Source organism: Anser brachyrhynchus (genome assembly GCF_964034855.1).
Source record: "Anser brachyrhynchus genome assembly, chromosome: 10".
Lineage (NCBI taxonomy): Eukaryota > Metazoa > Chordata > Aves > Anseriformes > Anatidae > Anser > Anser brachyrhynchus.
In genome coordinates, this window is record NC_137705.1 from 18,088,965 (window position 1) to 18,108,732 (window position 19,768).

Here is a 19,768-nt window from a genome sequence, read left to right on the forward strand (position 1 = left end):
ATAGGTTGGAGAGCTGGGCGATCACCAACCGCATGAAGTTCAATAAGAGCAAGTGCCGGGTCCTGCACCTGGGACGGGGAAACCCTGGCTGCACGTACAGACTGGGCGATGAGACGCTAGAGAGCAGCCTAGAAGAGAGGGATCTGGGGGTCGTGGTTGACAGCAAGTTGAATATGAGCCAGCAGTGTGCCCTGGCGGCCAGGAGGGCCAACCGTGTCCTGGGGTGCATCAAGCACGGCATCGCTAGTAGGTCAAGGGAGGTGATTGTCCCGCTCTACTCTGCGCTGGTGCGGCCTCACCTCGAGTACTGTGTGCAGTTCTGGGCACCACAGTATAAAAAGGACATGAAACTGTTGGAGAGTGTCCAGAGGAGGGCTACGAAGACGGTGAAAGGCCTGGAGGGGAAGACGTACGAGGAACGGCTGAGGTCACTGGGCCTGTTCAGCCTGGAGAAGAGGAGGCTGAGGGGAGACCTCATCACAGTCTACAACTTCCTCGTAAGGGGGTGTCGAGAGGCAGGAGACCTTTTCTCCATTAACACCAGTGACAGGACCCGCGGGAACGGGGTTAAGCTGAGGCAGGGGAAATTTAGGCTCGACATCAGGAGGGGGTTCTTCACAGAGAGGGTGGTTGCACACTGGAACAGGCTCCCCAGGGAAGTGGTCACTGCACCGAGCCTGTCTGAATTTAAGAAGAGATTGGACTGTGCACTTCGTCACATGGTCTGAACTTTTGGGTAGACCTGTGCGGTATCAAGAGTTGGACTTGATGATCCTTATGGGTCCCTTCCAACTCAGGATATTCTATGATTCTATGATTCTATGACTTTGGGAAATGTGCAAGTTTCTGTGTTCTTAAAGGTTCTCAGCTGGCATGCTATTTTCAACAAGATGATTTTATACAGCATTCTTAGATAATACCTCCTTCTGTCTTCATCTTTCTGCCCCGGAATCAGGCATGCAAATTGGGAGTCTGAAACACTAAGTGATGAAGCACTGGGGGGGTGGGGGGGAATAGTCACTGTTGGTTTGTTATAGAGAAATGAAAATGTTATTAATTATACTTAGGAACTTCTAAGCTGTAGAACTATTGAGAATTAGGTCTCTTAGATGCCCATTCATACTGGTGTTTGTATAGATTTTGGACTAGGAAAGATGTGGAAAGGTTAGAGGTTTTAATCACCCTACAAGCTGTCTGCAGTAATGAATTTACTTGTCTCTTATGCTGAAAAAAGAGACTTTGTTTCAAGAGCTATTCTACTGGGGAGTAGATAATGAACTGAGAATTTTTTTTTTTAAACACCACCACCACTGTACATTTGATAAACCTGCAGTTCGCCTGTTGCCAGGCCAATGACTGTAGTTACTCTTAACTATAAACCAAGGACTTTTTTTGTTTATCTATTTTAAAGAGCTTTGCTTTCCAGAAAGGATCAGTTCAGAAGAAATAAATGGACTACTTGTTCCTGAGGTCTTGTTTATTGTAAAAACAATAGAGGCCCCTCCTTCCCCCTCCTGTGCTCCCCCCAACCTTCTTCACTCTAGTTCATAAAAGAATATTACCATTGGCAACCTCTCCAGTGTTTCAAATACCTACATGTGAGTTAGAGTGGTGGGAGCTGATAAGCAGCTCTGGAGATCTGCCAGCCAAATGATTTCTGATTTTTTTTTTTTTCCCCTTCCATCTGCTGTACGTGTGCTATCTCTGTGCTAGATAAAGGCCCTTCCCAACAGATCGATTATCTTCATCCCTGGAGAGGAGCAGCCAATTCCATTAATTTTTCCTATTGCCTTTGCCAGTGAAAGCAAGTGTTGTAGTCAGAAAAGCAATCTATTTTTGAAATTTATTTTTAATAAATGTATCCGTCATATTATTTTAAGAGGTTATTTACTTCATGTTCCATTTATTCCTGACTGACCTCTTTCATGTTAGCTCCTTTTGAAACATTCATCAAAATATATCTCATGCTATTGAGTAGATTTCATTCTTTTCTTACCATGGACTGTGATCGTGCTGCCACACGGAATCACAGAATGGCCGAGGTTGGAAGGGACCTCCGAAGATCATCTAGTCCAACCCCCATGCCGGGCAGGGTCACCTACAGCACGTTGTGCAGGATGGCATCCAGGTGGGTTTTGAAAATCTCCAGAGAAGGAGACTCCACAGCCTCTCTGGGCATCCTGTCCTGGTGCTCTGTCACCCTCCCAGTAGAGAAGTGCCCTCTCATATTCAGCCAGAACCTCCTGTGCTTCAGTTTGTGCCCATCGCCTCTTGTCCTGTCGCTGGGCACAAGTGAAAAGAGATCGGCTCCATCCTCTTGACACCCTCCCCTCAGATATTGATACACACGGATGAGGTCTCCCCTCAGTCTCCTCTTTTCCAGGCTAAACAGGCCCAGCTCTCTCAGCCTGTCCTCGTACGACAGGTGCTTCAGTCTTCTAGTCATCTTCATAGCCCTCCTCTGGCCTCGCTCCAGCAGCTCCATGTCCCTCTTGTCCTGGGGAGCCCAGAACTGCACACAATGCTCCAGGTGGGGCCTCACCAGGGCTGAGCAGAGGGGCAGGATCACCTCCCTTGACCTGCTGGCAAGACTTCCCAAGGCACCCCAGGATCCCGTTGGCCTTCTTGGCCACAAGGGCACGTTGCTGGCTCACGGTCAGCCTGCTGCCCACCAGGACTCCCAGGTCCCTCTCTGCAGAGCTGCCCCCCAGCAGGTCAGCCCCCAGCCTGTACTGGGGCTTGGTAGCACCGAGGTGCAGGACCCTGCACTTGCCCTTGTTGAACTTCTTGAGGTTCCTCTCAGCCCAACCCTGCAGCCTGTCGAGGTCCCTCTGAATGGCAGCACAGCCCCCTGGGGTATCAGCCACTCCTCCCAGCTTTGTGTCATCAGCAAACTTGCTGAGGGTGCACTCTGTTATATCAGCCAGGTTGCTGATGAATACGTTGAACAACAGTCAACCCAGTACTGACCCCTGTCCCAGTACTAACCCCACATGGTTAGGTAGCTGAGAGAATTTGGCACTGCTGTGTCAGTGTTTTGAAAGAAAAGTGAGGCAATCTTGCTTGTTTTTATTTTTCTATTCTGTTTTCTGAAATGGGAGTTATTCATCAAGGTAAAGTGATGAAGTGTTATGTAGAAACAAATGAAGTTGGTTACTTTGTTTTATTGTTTTCAATGTGGAAGAGCTGAGACCCATTTTCTTTATATTTTTATAGATGTCTTGGAATATTTTCCCTAGGAAAACCTGTTTGTTTACTATTAAGTTTTGATATGGTCAAGTTTCCTGATATGCCTTTGCATTTGGTGATAGAAAATAGAAAATGCATTGCACGTGACTTGCTATAGCTAAATGGCTCAAAAATTCACTAGTGGAGCAAGTTTTGAGTGTTTTGTCTTTCTGTCAAGAAGGAAAAATGTGGCTATCGTTGCTGTAATATGGTAATGTTGACCTTTTATTGACCACTGCACTATCAAACTTTTTTTCATGATCACAATCAAAGCAAGCTTTGCAGCAAAAGAATTTGCTACTTGTGCTGAGAACCTTTAGCCTGCTGCCAACACTGCAGTCTAAATGAAGGAGGTTGCAGAGGTATGCACCATATTATATATATTATATATATAGATTCATATAGACGTGAATTCCATTCAGTAGGAAAAAAATATTTTCTTCTGATTTCCCCCCCCACCCCAATAGATATCAGTTTGCTTTATTCTGTCATGATTTAGCTTATGTTTCGCTGTACCACATTAAGTCAAAATATTGTTTGCACACAAAACACAATGAGTTAGAGATGTGAGAGCAGTAGCTGGTAGCCCCCCCCCCCCCCCCAAAATACAGTGAAAGGTAAATCCCAAATGGCAGCATGCTGCTCCCAGAAGCCAGGCTAGTGACTGTTCGTAAAGTTGCCACTTCCTATCTCATCTGTCCGGATGTGTTCTTGCCCATCCCTGGAGCTTGCAACAAAGCTACTAAAAAATTACTGTTTGAGCAAAACAACATGTAGAACAGGATCTTGGCTCTAGATGGTGCCCTGCAGCATTTTTGGCTGACTTTTCAGCATTGAGTTTTAGGAAGAGGACGATGTTTCTAAAATACGTGAGAAACTGGACCATGTCAACTTGGCAACAGCTGCTAGGGTGTGGGGGTTGTTTTTTCTCGTTGTGTAGATCACATAATTTGCATTAATTTTACATCGTTCTTTCTAAAACTGCTGTTACATAGCAATTTCCCCACTTTGCCACTCAAAAGATGGTCAAGAATTACTCAAGGCTCTGGTTGTTCCTGGGGCAGAGAAATCTGTACTGGAATTAAGATTTTCAACCTCAGAGTATAGGAAGCTTGCAGAGGTGGTATGATGTAGTGCTATGGTTCTGTATTATTCTGGTAACTTCTTGTAGAAGTAGATGCTAAGGGAGGCATGTGTGTAAGTAACATACGTTATTTTTCTGGTATTTAGTGAAGAGAGGGCTTGTAGTTGACCAGAACTAAGTGGGAACTTGAACATGGTGTGGTGTGGTATTTTCTGAAGGTTGATTATAAAAAAAAATATAGTTTTTCTTGTTTCTGTCTGTCTTGAGGGGATATTTTGAATGTTTCTGCTTCTCCTTCTCTCCTGTCTAAATGGATGGCACATACTGTACTGCCTTCTGTGTTCAGAAAAACAGGTGATGAGGAATGGCTCAGCTCATCCTGCCTACACAGCCATTCATTTTAATTGAAATTCAGCCGATTCTCTCTGCTTTCTGTATGACTTGTATAAATTTCTGACTTTCATTTGACCTCCTGGAATGTGAAGGGATTCACATTCAGACTTCAGTTAAGTGTTATAAGTTGCTATCTTTCCTGCAGGGTATGGGGAATGGGAACTGGTGAACCACTTCTATTGCAGAAACACCTGTTTGAGCTCAGATACAGAGCTGGGTGTGACATGCTTCAGCTTCTTCTCTGTGAAGCATGAAATGAAAATAATGGTAGATTTATAATAGTTAAGAGGAACTATTTGGCATGAAGATAGCCATTTATTATACCTATGATAATTGTAAATCTGAACTTCGATATAATTTAAGCAAAATAGTCTCCTACTTGGATTCTCAGGATGTGTTCTCTGGAGACCTGAAGTGCACCATTTTTTGAATGCTTTTTCAGCTACTGTTCCCAGTATGCAGCCCTCATGGAACCATTTTAAAGATTGATCTTGTCTAGCTTGCAGTGGCCTTGAGGATAAAAGGGCTGAAGCATAAGACTTTAGTTTAACTCAGATCTGGTGGTGACTGAGTGAATGATAAAGGGGAATGCCTTAATCAATTGTCAAACTTGGTGAGGGCAAGTAGGATAACTTTTTTGTTTATTAAGACCTTTCCAGGGGTAATTCAGTAAGCCAGGCCTGCTGAGAGCCATTCAGCACAAAGGCAGCTGAAGATTTTCAAGTGAGGTGGCAGAGGTCAGGGTGAGCTCTAGTTCCAGACTGTGAGGCCTGGGAGTTACAAATGGATGTGCTCAGGGAACCATGGAAATGGAGATCAGAGACCGCCACTGGTGGTTGTTGAACGGATAAGGACACTATCATAAAAATACCATTCTCTTCTTTTAAAATATTGATCAGTTCATAAAGGTCATAAAACAAGAGTAAAAGGATGCATCTGTGTGTGAAAAGACATTGTCTTTTGTTCACTAATATCTTTTCTTTTGCATATTGAGGTGGTCCTGCCTCTGTCAGAAGAAAAACTAAAATTGAGAGCTGGTTTCCATTTTGAAGGGAGAGAGATAGGACATAAAACCAAGTGAAACTTTTGGGAGCCTACTGAAGGCCAAGAATTAAAAAGCAGATTCCAGAAAGAGTAAGAACTTGTGACTTTAGTCAACTAGAAACCAGTCTGGTAGCAAAATAGTAAATCTGGAAGGAGTGCCCCTCCAGAAGAAGTACTTATCAAAAACAAAAACTAAGTGAAAATGCACCAAAAAACAAACAAACAAACTCCAGAATACAAACAAAACACCACAAAACCACCACAGAGGAAAGAGGTGTATTACTGCAGTTTGGGTTAATTCTGTTCAGCTGACTCGATATAGTTAAATTCAGTAGTGAAACAAACAAGTTTATCTGGGAGAAGTTCTGAGATATCTTTCTCACACTGAGAGGAGACATAAAACTATTGGATACCAACGTAATGATGTACAAATAACATAGAAGTGAATTCTAGGACATCACATAGATGCTTGGGCACTTCAACGTTAGGGAAACCAGACTGTGGGAGAAGAACCTAGTCAAAATACATGCTATGTTGTGCAACTGTCCAGAAATACTTGATGTGGCCAGAGGCGAAATTAGGGTAGGCGGTGTTAAGATGACAGCAGTGAACTGGAGGCTGAATGGATGTAATGGCAGCTGAGAGGGTGCCCCGTGTGTAATGTTCCCTAGTAGAAATGGGTATTTAGAGTGATTAGGTCTCCTAAGTTAATTGGAAGATGTATCCTTGAATTAGTTCCTCAAAAGAAGAAAGATGAAAACATACAGGATGTGAAAATTCTCTCTCTACTCCTTTTCTGGCACCCGCTTAAAAGACTTGAGCTCTGAGACATGCTAAATCTGAGCCCATGTGAAAAAACAGACCAGGTAAGATGTGTGATGCTAGAGAATGGAGAACTTCTGGGACTGCCTCAGCAAAATAATGGCCCACAGTAGTAACATTTAGCAAATAACCTCAGTCTTTCACCATCTTGGAGTTCTAATGTTAGCAATAAGTCCTGTAAATGGATATGAGCATAAATTGTGAGTGTGTGGCAAGGGCCTTCTTGAGGTATCTGGGTAAGCCGTTAGCCACCAGAAATTAAGCTTGCTGCTTCTCCTGACTTCCAGTTCTGTCTGTCTGTTATTGCAGGGTACGCACTGCTGTTTTGGAGAGAAGTGCTGCAGCGATGAAAGCAGGTTCCAGGTTGCTTACTATGTGAAACAATGACTGCTTATTGTCATCAAGCCAATGGGAAAGCTTTTGAGAGCAATTGATTCAAACAGATTGCATTTGTTTGCCCATGTGTACTACTGCCATATGCCAGAAAGGAGTTTAACCATTCAATTGTGTAGTAATCTCTCCTCTTCAGTTAGATATCTTTGTGTTTTCAAATAGTTTCCTTAAAGCTTACCACACGCTTTAGAAAAGCTGTTTGATATAGTTGTTCTCAATGCTCTCCAGACTGTACAGACGTGCTTGGGAGCGTGTACTTTGTTAGTTAAATACAGAAATTGCAAAGAAACCCGTGGTTGCTGTACAACGATATCTGTAGTGCTGTTTCTGACAGTATTTATTTTTAGAATTTATTGTGATAGATCTATTTGGAGACTATTGTTAGTGAAATATTTTAAGTAGGTATTCGGAATATGAAAGTCTTTTTAAAGTATAGCTTGATTCTTTAATTTTAAGCATTCATATGTAGATGCAGCATATTTTTCTATATCCCTCTGGTATTTATTCTTTGTTCTAATCAGATACAACTTTTCTTATCATAGGTATTATTGTTTTGAAACTGAGTATATAAAATCTGATGGATTGCTTTGTTTTGACTTTCTTAGCTGTAACTTCTGCCTGAGATTGCTTCAGATTCAATGAAACACAAATGATGTTTAGAACAGTATAGAGGAATGTCACTGCTGCGAACATTGTGATTTTCCTCTGTGCATGGAAACCACCCCCAGCCTGCAGAAATTGCCCTGATGAGAGTTCCTTGGCTGCTGAAAATCTAATCGCATACCTTATCCCATGTTAATTAAGAACATCTAAAACAAATAACTCAAACATTCTAGGTCAGGTATTCTTCTTTTCTTCTTTTCACAATTTAAAAATGTTTGTAATAAATAATAAATAATAAAATAATTAAAAATTAAAATTAAAAATGTTCCCCTTCCTTAGTGATTTTTCTCTCCATACCTCCCACCCCCCTGATACATTAGGAGATATTTTAAAGATCTGGCAACATTAAATAAACAAATAAATAAAAATAATTTTAAAAAAGGCTTAAATTCCTGTCTATAGGATATTGAACTTTTTCTATTAGAATTTAGAATTATTTTTGATACAGAAAATGCAGAAACCTCCTATCTATCAGTATGAAAGAAAGCTTTCCCCTTTCACAAATAAAAATGTGTTTTGTTTTATATTTTATATATATGAAGTGTTAATTGAAAGTTAGAATTTGAGGTGCTTATGACAGGCATTTAGATACAGTGGTCATGAATGTTACATACTATGCACGTATACAGATGCTGATGTGAAGGTTTTTGCCACTTCTGTTACCTCTTCTTTCCACTGTTCATTTGAATTTTTTTTTCTGGATGTCAGTGAAGACTGAGTTGCTGCTACTGTCCATCAGTTGGAAAAAGCTTGATGTTACCAGAATACTGGGGTAGTATTACCCAACATTTTGGATTTTGACAGAATGAGCAGTGACAGGGTTAGAGGTGGTGGTGACTGTTCTTCTGTGAACAATAAAGGAATTTATTCATCTGAGTAGAGGCACACTGACAGGAACATAATTTATATCTCTGCTTATATTTCCAGTCACACTGAAGAAAAAGAATATTTTCAACTAGAGTATGATGTAGGAATTAATTTGTTTGATGTGTGCTTAGCTCAGTAGTTCTAAAAAAGCTCGTCTTGGGACAGGAAAGATTTGCTACCATTTTAGTCCTCAAAACTGAAATGGTGGTGAAGATACCATGCTGAGATTTTTTTTTTAAACGCGGTTCGTTAAAATCACCTGTTTTGGGAGGTTTCATTTCTTGGACTTATGAAAAATTTGAATTTCCGTTTAGTTGAATACCATTGTATTTTTGTAAAATCCCTTTAGTACTATATTTTCATCTTGTTCACTAACAATTCCTGTCAGAAAATGGGAAAAAAGTGCCTGAAGTCTTCCTTGCCTTTTCTAAATATGTGTTCTAGTAATTATACCATTTGGGGTTATACAACATTAGCTCAGCAACTGGTGAATGTTACAGATAGTCTCACCTAAACAAACAAGATGTAATGGAGAACTTCGGTATTTTGAGATTCACTGGCTTCAATACTTGGGTTTGTCTAATGTATTCCTGTAAAGTCATCTTGTGCATCTTTGAGGAAGAAAAAACAAAACCATTAATTTGGATAGGATTATCCAAAAAAGATTTATTGGAAAGATCACGAACTTGGAGGCTAACTGGAATCATGACTCTATTTACAATGCTTGATGGTTAAATATATTTCATGTTTCAATAAAACCATAACAGGATTATGGGATAACAGCTTCACTTAAGTAAGTGCTCTCGTGCTTTAGTGACTAGCTGTAGTGATCTACTTTGGCTTAGATCAGCAGCTGTCAGATGCAATTACAGATTTACCAGCTCTAGTGGAAAACTGAGTTAACGTTCACTAAGTTCTGTGTGTTTTGCCCCACAGGTTACATTTTTGTCCCTATCTTGGCATGGGGACCATGCTAATAAACCATTTTGTACAGGTTGTAAAACTTAGGTTATCTGCAGATCACAGTAGAGGCATGGTTTCTATGAAGTGTAACAGGTTGTGGCTGTACCTATCCTGTGCATGAAATGTCTATAGGTACTTCGTGTTTTATGTGAGATTGTAAGCCTTTGTTGTTTTAAGGCATCGCCTCATCTACTAGATTAGCCACTTGATAATATTCTGCTGTTATACCAAGATCTTTTTCTTCCTGGACAAATACTGTAGAGGCCAGCAAGAGAGGCTCACCAGGAAAAGGAAGCTATAATATATTTTCAAGTGTGTATTATTACTACAACTGTTAAAAAATTAATTTACAGATTTATCGTAAAATTAAAGAAGTTTTATGCATTTTTGTCATTCCTTATTGCTTGGTAGAGCTTCAGTGAAGTTAATGCTGGATATTAATGCAGTCTGTTATTGCAACTTTTTAAAAAGTTGAAAGACTTGTCTGGATATTCTTGTTACTTATTTTCCTTTTCTTTTTTTTTTTTTGTTGTTGTTTCCTTTTTGTAAGGCTGATAAATTATGTACTTCAAACTAGATTATTCTGGGAAGTTAGAACTTCACTCATCTTTCATATGTTTTAGGAAACCAGTGCTTGATCCACTAAACACTTTCCTACTTGAAATTTTATAACATGTTTTGTGGTTTTCTTCTGTGTTCTTTTATGTATTCATTTCCTAAGGTGATTTAGACATTACTGTGTTGACTGCAGTCAATTAAGTAATTTGTCATGTCAAACTTTTTTTTTTTAAATGCAGGCATTGTGTTTACTCTCCTTCTGGAAGCCACAGTAACGAACCTTGCATGCTTAAAAGAGATTTGTCCTTCTTGTGGTATGCACAAAGCATCTTTCAGTCCTTCCCCAGCTAGAAATAATTTAGCTGTAGGCTTATTCCTTCTCTGTGTCTAAGCCTGCTGGCTCCAGACCTGTGTAGAGGAATGTGTTTGTCTGGCTTCTTTCTAGGGGTGTAGAGAGGGTAAAACTTTCCTGTCTTTTCCTGACAGCCTTGTCGGATTCATCTTTCCCCTCTTGCTTTTACTGGAACCTATTTTCCTTCACAAGCTCAGGTGACATCTAGGGCATGCTGAGAAATACAGACTGGCTTTGATAAAAATTTTTGGAATTTGAAAGTATTTGAATTTAAGTATTTCAGGGTGAAAGGTCAACAATATTTTGCTAGGAAAATCATAAACATAGAGATTTTTCTGGTCTTCTGACAAGACTGACCATTCTGACAACCAAATTATAGGATTTAAATTTTGACACCTTTTTTTTTCTTAAATTTATTTAAATTGTACTTTTGTTTCCCTCATTATCAATGAAATTAGAGGTGCCTTGTTACACTTAGCTTAATGATGATTTTTTTTAGTTTCATATTTTGTCATTTTGAAGTGTCAAATATTTGTCGTATTTGATTGTAGTGCCAGGCTTTGTAATTTGTATTTGTGTGTAATTTGTACCTGATTCTTTGTATGCAATCTGATATGTGGCTTTTTTCCTTTTTGTTTTACCCTTTAGACTGTACACTCTTTTCTGTGCCTCTCCTTACTTCATCACCACTCTACTAAATTTTTGAAATTTTAAAGCATGTTAGGGTTATACTCATGTTAAGTTAAACTTGCTAGTGTGTTTTCCTGGTCCTGAGTCCAGCTGATATGGCTGTACAGAAAGTACTTAAAGGGAAGGGTCTAGGATCTCTCACTAGATTTTTCCCTCCCACTCCCCTGCCTCTGTATTTTCAGTTTTTGTTTTAATCACTTGCAATGAATATTATCAGTAGAGCCACAGTCCTCAATGAAGACCGTGAGATTTCTGTCAGACTCAGTTGTTTTGATGTCAGCTTAATTTTTCTCCCTTTTTTCCTTATACTGAAAAAGTTTTTCTCGTGTTTCCTCATTTCTAGTAGACTTTGTTAAAAAAATAACATCTATTTGTTGAAGTTCCTGTTGTACCTGTAAGACATACTGTCTGTTTGCTATATGTTGCTTTTTCCCAGTTTGCATAGACTTTGTGTCCTGAATCATGAAAAAGACTGATATAAATTTTAACCTATGTATTCTCACAAACTGTATACAAAACAGTGTTTGTGCACAATAACTATCCAAAATGGAACCATGGCAAACAGCAGGGGAATGTCACATTTCAAAGCCAGAATAAAGTATTCCTATCATCTGCCAGGCTTTGTTCCTGAGTAATATTCTGATCCCACTTATCAATAAATACACTGAATGAACAGTGGAAAAAGTGAAAAAATCAACTTCAGAAAATTCTACAATTACCCTTTGACTTTACTAGAAGATGAGAAAAAAATGCCAAATTAAAATGGTTAAAAAAAGACACCAACCAAATGACATAGGTGCTCAAAAAGGATAAGCAACCACTGAGAGGACTGCTGTTGACATATCAGATAACTATTAAAAATGTGAGTTCCAGATGAGTTCATGAACATAAAGATGTGAAAGCTCCTGACCTCAGATCTGGAGATGTACAGTGGTAACTATGATACATCCTAGATTGGTATTGCATACCCTTCTGGCTAAATTTGCTGTAAAGTTCTAATGCCTGTGATGTTGAACATCAGAGTGATAACACTATTGTCACAATTCCTGCTGTGAAGCTATGGGAAAAGATTATCAAACATAATAGCTTGTATTCAGACAGATACTAGGTGCTTTTTATGTGAAAGTCTTGTTAGACCTTTATTTCTTTTCCTCTGTTTCTGAAATTCTAGAAGGAGAAAGTCCTAAAATATTCTGTGTACTTTAGGAAATTTAATTAATTTCATAGAGCTGAAAATAACAATTGATGGAAAGGAGCAAAAATGTGAGAAGCACAATTTAATTGTTCCTTATGTCGAGTTCCCAGCTTATCCAGTAAACACTTGCTCTTTGATCTTCAGGTTTACTAGATTAATCCCTGCTACTAGATTTGCATGTGTTGACCATTGCTTAGGTCTCCGTTTTCAGTATTTGTAATGTTGCAAAACAGAACCTTCCCTTTTTCCACTTAATTTTCATTTATGTCCCCGGCCAGAGCCCGTTACTAGTGCAGAATATTGCTTTCTCACCTGCTGTGCAGAATGGGCTGCAGGCATGTGTGGCACCTGTGCTCATGCCAGCTGCCAGGACATCTGTATGTAATTTATGGTTATGGTTGTGATGTATAAACCCTTTCCTGACTTAGAAACCAACATCTCTTGCTCCATGCTCATGCTCCATATCAGGATCTTTACCAATATGTTACACTTTAAGCTAGGTATATTCCAAAATATAAAGTTTTAGCAAACTGGTTTACTTGAAAGCTCCTGACTCCTGCCAGCTATTGTCTTAAAACCAGCTCCTGTATCCACCTGGAAGGAACCAGAAAGGTATTCTTTCTACAGATCATTTAGTAGTTGCCACAGTCACATAAACCATGAATTAATCCACAGATACTTTATATTCCAGATCTTTTTACATCAGGAGGAATTTAATTCTAATTATTTCTATTATAAAATAATTGTTGTTGTTGATAATGACTTTCCTTCAACATAGAAATCCGACTGCACAGACTACAATGCTCTAACACATTGTATAAAAATACTTCTGAAAGAGATTTTCTTCTCTTATTAAATGCTGAATGATGCCATAATTCTCAATTTGCAGTTTATCATCTTAAAAAGTCTGCTGAAGTTGGCCAACACTTTTGAACGTGCAATGTATACATGATTATTGTACAAAAGTTTGAATGTATTCTAGCAGATGTATCTTTTAAACGAAACACTATCATGGCATATTTTATTTTATTATTACTATTTTAAATTGCATGTGGTAAGAAGCACTTCATTTGTGGTAACATGTCACATTCAGTAGGTAAAAAATTGGAAATAGTTAAGGCATAGCTAATTTTAATTTCCTTATCAAAGGAACCGGAAAAAAAAATAGCTTAGTGGATATTCAAAACTTCTTAGGGTAATTAGAGTCCAAAACTTGACATAAATCACAAATGCTGTGTTTTAATAAATTTCAAAACTTTAGGGGAGCCTCCTATTTTAACTGCATTCCACAGGGGCTGAAGCATGGAAGATCAACTTAAACACTGGAACTAAGTTCCAACCCATTTGAATTAAATTGATTTTTAAATGGAGATTGCTTACTGAGGTTCTTAATGTGAATTTAGTGAGTTTGTATTTAATATGAATTGAGTTGATGACATTGCACTACCATTGATAGAAATATTTGCCTTAAGGGTAACTGATAATTTAAAAATAATGGCTTGAACTTTTTTTTTCCTCATTCTGGAAACAGCTGAGATTCCAGCTTCATTCATAGCAATAGTTGTGCTTTCTCTCTTTTTTTTTTCTTCCTTAGAGTGACACTAGTCTTATGTCGAAGGGCATCTAATCTGAGTGAGTTAATAAATCTATCATAATTAAAAATATACCATTGTACTTACTAAATGACTTGTAACTAATGTATGAATGATAAAGAGGGCTCTAGGCTGTAAATTCAAAAGTCAGAAGCGTATGTACAGGGTAGGGGGAGGAAGCAGACCTCTCCGATTTTTTGCCTCTGACAAAAATTGAAGTGCCAAACATTGCTTAAATACCTACAGCTGTGTCTCATTGCTGAGAAGGTTTAGGTGTTGGACTGATACCATCCTGACAGATCCACTTCAAGATGCTTTTATATATAAATTAACTGCATTGGAATGGTGCTTTTCCCTGAATTTTCTGTCTATTTGGCAGTTTTTATGAGTCAACAATAAGATGGTCTTGAATTGTCTGTAAATACTATCTGCACTATCATATATATATATTTTTTTCTGTTAATAGACGGTAGTAATGAGCAGGTGAAGAAAGACTATGAATTGTTATGACCTGTCAATCTAAGGAATTACGAGCCTTCTTGAATCTTGAATTTTGACAGCCTTAATTTGATTAATTTGTGAACCTGAGCCCTTGTTTTTTCTGTTTGTGAGTGGGCCAGGAAAAAAAAAATTCTCCGTTGTTCTTGGTCAGTGATAGCTTGTGTTAATCATGAAATTTATGTCTTTGTTTTATAGCTTCTTGATACTTATAGAAAAACCTAATTGTGTGTTACTCACAGATTTCTAGGGACCTTTTGCCGTATGGCCTTGTGGGGAATTCTTGCAGGCTAATGTTTTCAACAAATGAAATTGTGTTTGTGTCTGTGTGTGTCAGCCTGCTGAAAGAAGAAGAAATTTTAGTCTCTTATAGACAAAGTAATGTAAATAGGGGCAAGCTTCATAATGTTTCCCAAAAGGCAAAGTTGACATATTAGGGACACTTAGCTGATAATGGGTTGTTTGACATTAAATTGTGATATGCTTTGAAATCAGGCTCCATAGTTTTGGTTCTCTACAAGATATTAGTCAACTTCAGAAAACTGTTCTCTCATGAAAATGAGCGGAGATGGTAATTGAGACCACTGTCTGGTCAAAGCAGAGGGATTTCTATCTGTAGGCTTATAAAGAAGGTGTCCTCTCTTTTGCCTAGTGAGTGAGAGAAATTAACAGATGATTTGGAGAAAGCTGAAGTTTTGTTGTGTTAGCCTATCCAGAAGAGATTTATCTGTAATCAGATGCCTTATAGAATTTCAAAATAGTAATGCACACCTGAAGAAGAAAAGAACATGCTCGAAAATATTTAGGTAATTTAAATGAATTTGACTTGGCTAGTCCCAATGAAAATGCTTTCTTTGCTATTTAAGGAATTCGTTGAAGTAATATATGATTTACTGCCACTTGACATAGAGAATTTGTTAGAAGGGAAACTTTCCAGAGAATTGGGTGGGGTGTGTGTGGGAATCAATATTGCTTTTCTTTGGAGGAAGTTAAGGGGGCTTAACTGGATATTTGCAAAGATGCCAGAAGAAGGTTTTTCAAAAAATCAGTTTGAAAGTTTGTAGATGATGGGTTTAATTAAATATTTGACAGGTATTAGTGAGAACCCAGCTGCTATACTGTTTTGAAAGGCTAGCTGGAGTACCAGAAAAAGGGAAACACAAATACGTTGCTTTGGTAAGGCATTTGACATCATCCAATATAACATTTTCATAAGAAAAATGTGCTCTAGGTGAAACAACTGCTAAACGATTACTTATTATCCGGGGGAACAGCCAGTTTTTGAAGAATATCCAGAGTTACCAGCTATTTGTTGCTTAATTGGGGTGGATCTTACAAGAATATGTCCTAGGCATGATTCTACTGTTTTTAGTATTTTTATAAATAGCTTGATGCTGGAACAAAAAAACGCTGAACTTATAGTGCTTCCAGGATGGATGGGGATGCAAGTATTTTGCAGGACAGTACCAGATTTAAAATTGATTACAAGTAGGTGATATTAATCAAAACTGTTGAAAAACAAATCAAAAAGGAAATGTATGAATTACTACTAAAATAAAATTAAAAGTATTAACCTAAATTAAGAAGTAATTTGGTTAGTAGGCTAGTGGACAGAGAGGGAATTACGGTTAGGATAGGATGTAGGATTACAGTGGACTGTAAACAACAGCACAGTGCTCTTGTAAAACTTTTAACCTAGGATATTTGGAATTGCCCTTTGTAAGATGCATCAGCTCTGAGCTCACCCACGGAGCTCATGAAGGCCCACGTAGCTAGCTTCTAATTTTGGGCACTACCCTGTGAAAACATGGAAGAGAGAGAAAAGCAAAGGACAACTGCAGAGAGTACAGTGCACAGAAGAAGAATAAAGCATTTGGGAAAGGTGATCTGTGGAAAAAGTAGAAGGAACTGGAAATGAAAACTATCAGCTGGCAACATGATTCTTTAAATATAAGGGTTGTGAAAAGAGGAGGATGATCAGTTGTTCCTTGCGATCCAGTAAGCATAGCACAGAAAGTCATCATTGGATAAGTTTCCAAAGATTTAAGTGGGGTAGTGGTGGGGGAAGAGTTGAACAACACTTGAAGAATTGAAGCACTGGAGTAGGCGGCCTGTCAAGGCTGTGTGAAAGATTGTAACTGGGGCTGGAGTCATCAGGCACGCTTTTTAAGTCTGCTATATTCTGCTCAAGCTGTGGGAAAGGACACTGAGGTTTCTTCTAGCCTGTTGTCTTTTTCAGGTATAGGCAAATCTCACTTCATGTTTTCTGTACCCCACAAACTCACGTGGTCTTAGTAGAGGGATATAAGTCAGAATATTCTGAGTTGGAAGGGACCCACAAGCAGCACTGGGTCCAACTTCTGGCTCCACACAGAACCACCCTATGTCTGAGAGCGTTGTCCAAATGTTCCTTGAACTCCAGCAGCTTGGTGCCGTGACCACATCCCTGGGCAGCCTGTCCCAGTGCCTGACCACCTCTGGGTGCAGAACCTTTCCCTGTCACCCAGCTTGACCCTCCCCTGTCCCAGCTCCATGCCATTCCCTCGGGTCCTGTTGGTGTCCCCAGAGAGCAGAGCTCAGCGCCTGCCCCTCGCTCCCCGTGAGGGAGCCGCAGGCCGCCATGAGGCCTCCCCTCCGCCTCTCTGCTCTGGCCTTAACAAACCAAGGGCCCCCAGCCACTCCTTATACATCTTGTCCCTAGAGCCTTCACCATCTTTGTAACCCTTCTTTGGACAAGCTCTGTCTTCTCTGTCATTTTACCAGGCACTGAAGTAAGACTGACAGGCCTGTTATTACCAGGGTCGTCTTTCTCACCCTTCTTGAAGACTGGGACAACATTTGCCAACTTCCAGTCAGCTGGGACCTCTCCAGATTCCTAAGACTGTTGAAAAGTAATTGAGAGAGGTCTTGTGATGGCACCGGCCAGCTAGGGATGAATTCCATTGGGCCCCATAGACTTATGTGCATTCATCTGGAGTAGCTTTTTGAAATGCTGCTGCATCCCATATTACTCCTAATGCTTTATTCTTGGAACTCAAAATGAGCTAACATAATGAGACAGCATATCCGCTTGAAGATTTTTGAGTAGGTTCATAATGCTGAGTAGAGAACTGTAGTTCCTTCACATGCATTGAAAGGTCAGAAGAGTGAGTACTGATAACAGTCTTAAATTTAAGTGGGTTGTTTCCAGATATTAGACTGACCAAAGGTGAAAAGATCAGATCTTCAGAGCTTGGGACTGAAGCATTAAATAACATTCTGACCCCTTCTGTCATCTAAAAGCTCAACGTCTCCATATAACTTTTAAACTATATGCCGCATAACTACATATTTTTGGAGCCTAATTGTTTGAAGTTGTCAAAAGATGAACAATTTATGGTGGCTGTGGGGGGAAGGGAAAGAGGATAATTATGTACCACTTAACAGAATTCAAAAAAAATTACACAGCATCAAAGGAAACTGCATTGCATTTCAGTTATGAAAATTAGTCTGAGTAATGAAAAGTACTTATACAGTTTTTTGAGGAAAAGTAAGCTGAGGATTTATTTTTAATGTAAGTCCATTCTTTTCAAATGAGGTCTGCTAACAGCTTCTAACAACTTGAAAATCTTTGTTGTACTCAACAGATTTCATTTGGTGCTCTTCCTCATGCAAACTAGTAGAGTGAGGGTTTTTTCAGTTGCTGATTTCAGAAAGCAGCTCCACTTCTGATCTGAGCATTTTTTACTTAATTTATTCAGGAATGTTTAATCTAAATAAATATGCCATTCTTTCCATTAGCCTATGCTCATATATTTGTATGATCTGTGTTTAAGCAGCTGCTTAAATCACTGTTTACTGCAATATACTAATAATGTGAAACAATGAATTAGATGGCCTAATGACACAAAGTAAATTATCTATTTCAAGTTACCCTTATGTTTAGTACTTTCGCATTTAAATATCTTGTGATTGTGAGTTGGCCTTTTGCCTTTGTATGTTATGCTAGGGTAAAGATAAAAATCTGTTTCTGGATATCTTGTTAAATTAAACTTAATCCTGTTCTTGTGTTAATCTAAAGCAAAGGAGCTCAGAAAGGAGAAGTAGCAAAGGAAGAACCAGAAAGATAACGTCACCAATATTTTGAGTTATTCTTAAGGATTTCAGTTTAGAGTGGTTGATGAAGGCAGTGATTAGTAAAATGTTAGTAAATAGCCAATTCTTATTACAAATCTGAAGAAAATGTAGTAATTCTTTGGAAATGTACCCTTAATGTTGACAGGTACTTAATCTGAGATTTATTATAGTTCTGTCGCTATCTTTGCATTCCTGACAATTTTCAAGAACTGACACAGCAATGTGAGAACTGTCTACTGGCCTTTTGCTCCTGACACTTTTGTAATACCTGAAGTAGTTTACAAAAGGCTCTTGTAGCAAATCCTGGCAGACAATGGTTTCTCAGGTTGTTTGCTTGACCTTAACTTTTGCAGAAAATTGAGGCATGAGAAGACAAATGCTTGAAATGTGGAGGACTGAATTTCAGCTAGTTAATTTTTTTAGATGGTTCAATGGGGAGAGTTACAAGTTCAGCCTCTAGAAATAAAATGCACTACTTTTTCTTTGAAATAATTACAAATATAAATATTCTATATTTCTGTTTGTGGATTCTTCTTTTCCTGTAGAATTCTGAAGCAACAATCCTCAAACATCTGAAATTTGGCTTCTGTTATTCTTATGAATAATTTATTCAGTAAGTTTCTGCGCTTCCTTTTAGTATAATCCTGTAGCAAACTTATTTCTTCTAGACATAATTCAATTCATTAAGTTGTTTGTGGTTTTTGAATCCTTATGGTATAGTTTCCTCTTTGTGTGCTTTCAGCAGTGAGGTGGATACAAATCATAAATTTAAACTTTCATTTATCAGCTTTCATGCTGCAAGACAGAAGTAGCTTATTAAACGGCAGAATTAAAAGAAACACCTAGGTACACGCTACTCTTTTATTTTCCCCGAACAGATATATATCTGTCAAATTATTTTGTGACTTACTGGCAGTTGCACACTACAAGGATCCTGCAGTTCAGCTTCTTTACTCAGCTACTTCCATCACCTGTCACCCAGCAGCAGGGCATCCTCTCTAGCTTTGCTTAACCACAGCTCTGTGAGCATCCTCAGGTGATCTTCCTTCAAATAACATGGCGATGATTTTCCACTTAGGACCAGATGGATTGGTGTAGTACCCATTCTGATATTCTGTTCATTTGTATGCTTTTGTAAAATTTTGGCTAGTGGTGTATGCGTGTGTGGGTGCATCTGCACATGTGTTATAAACACATTTTGTGTGTATGTACATGCATGCGCACACGTGTAAATATATTACTTGTTCACAGCAAAATACATTTTTTTTTGAGTAGCTCCTCTTTTTCACAACACTGTTCCAAAAATCACT

General features: G+C 38.8%; 1 protein-coding gene across 19 annotated transcripts in view; it reads left to right on the forward strand.

The window, feature by feature from the left end:
- ATP2B2 (ATPase plasma membrane Ca2+ transporting 2) overlaps positions 1-19,768 on the forward strand; it is a 415,848-nt gene that overhangs the window by 56,966 nt on the left and 339,114 nt on the right. The window contains exon 2 of one of the 19 annotated variants that reach the window (XM_080606728.1): positions 6,881-6,934. The exons of the other annotated variants lie outside the window; for them this stretch is intronic. The gene's annotated coding sequence lies outside the window, so the exon portion shown is untranslated. The remainder of the gene's footprint in view (positions 1-6,880; positions 6,935-19,768) is intronic. 19 annotated transcript variants of the gene reach the window in all.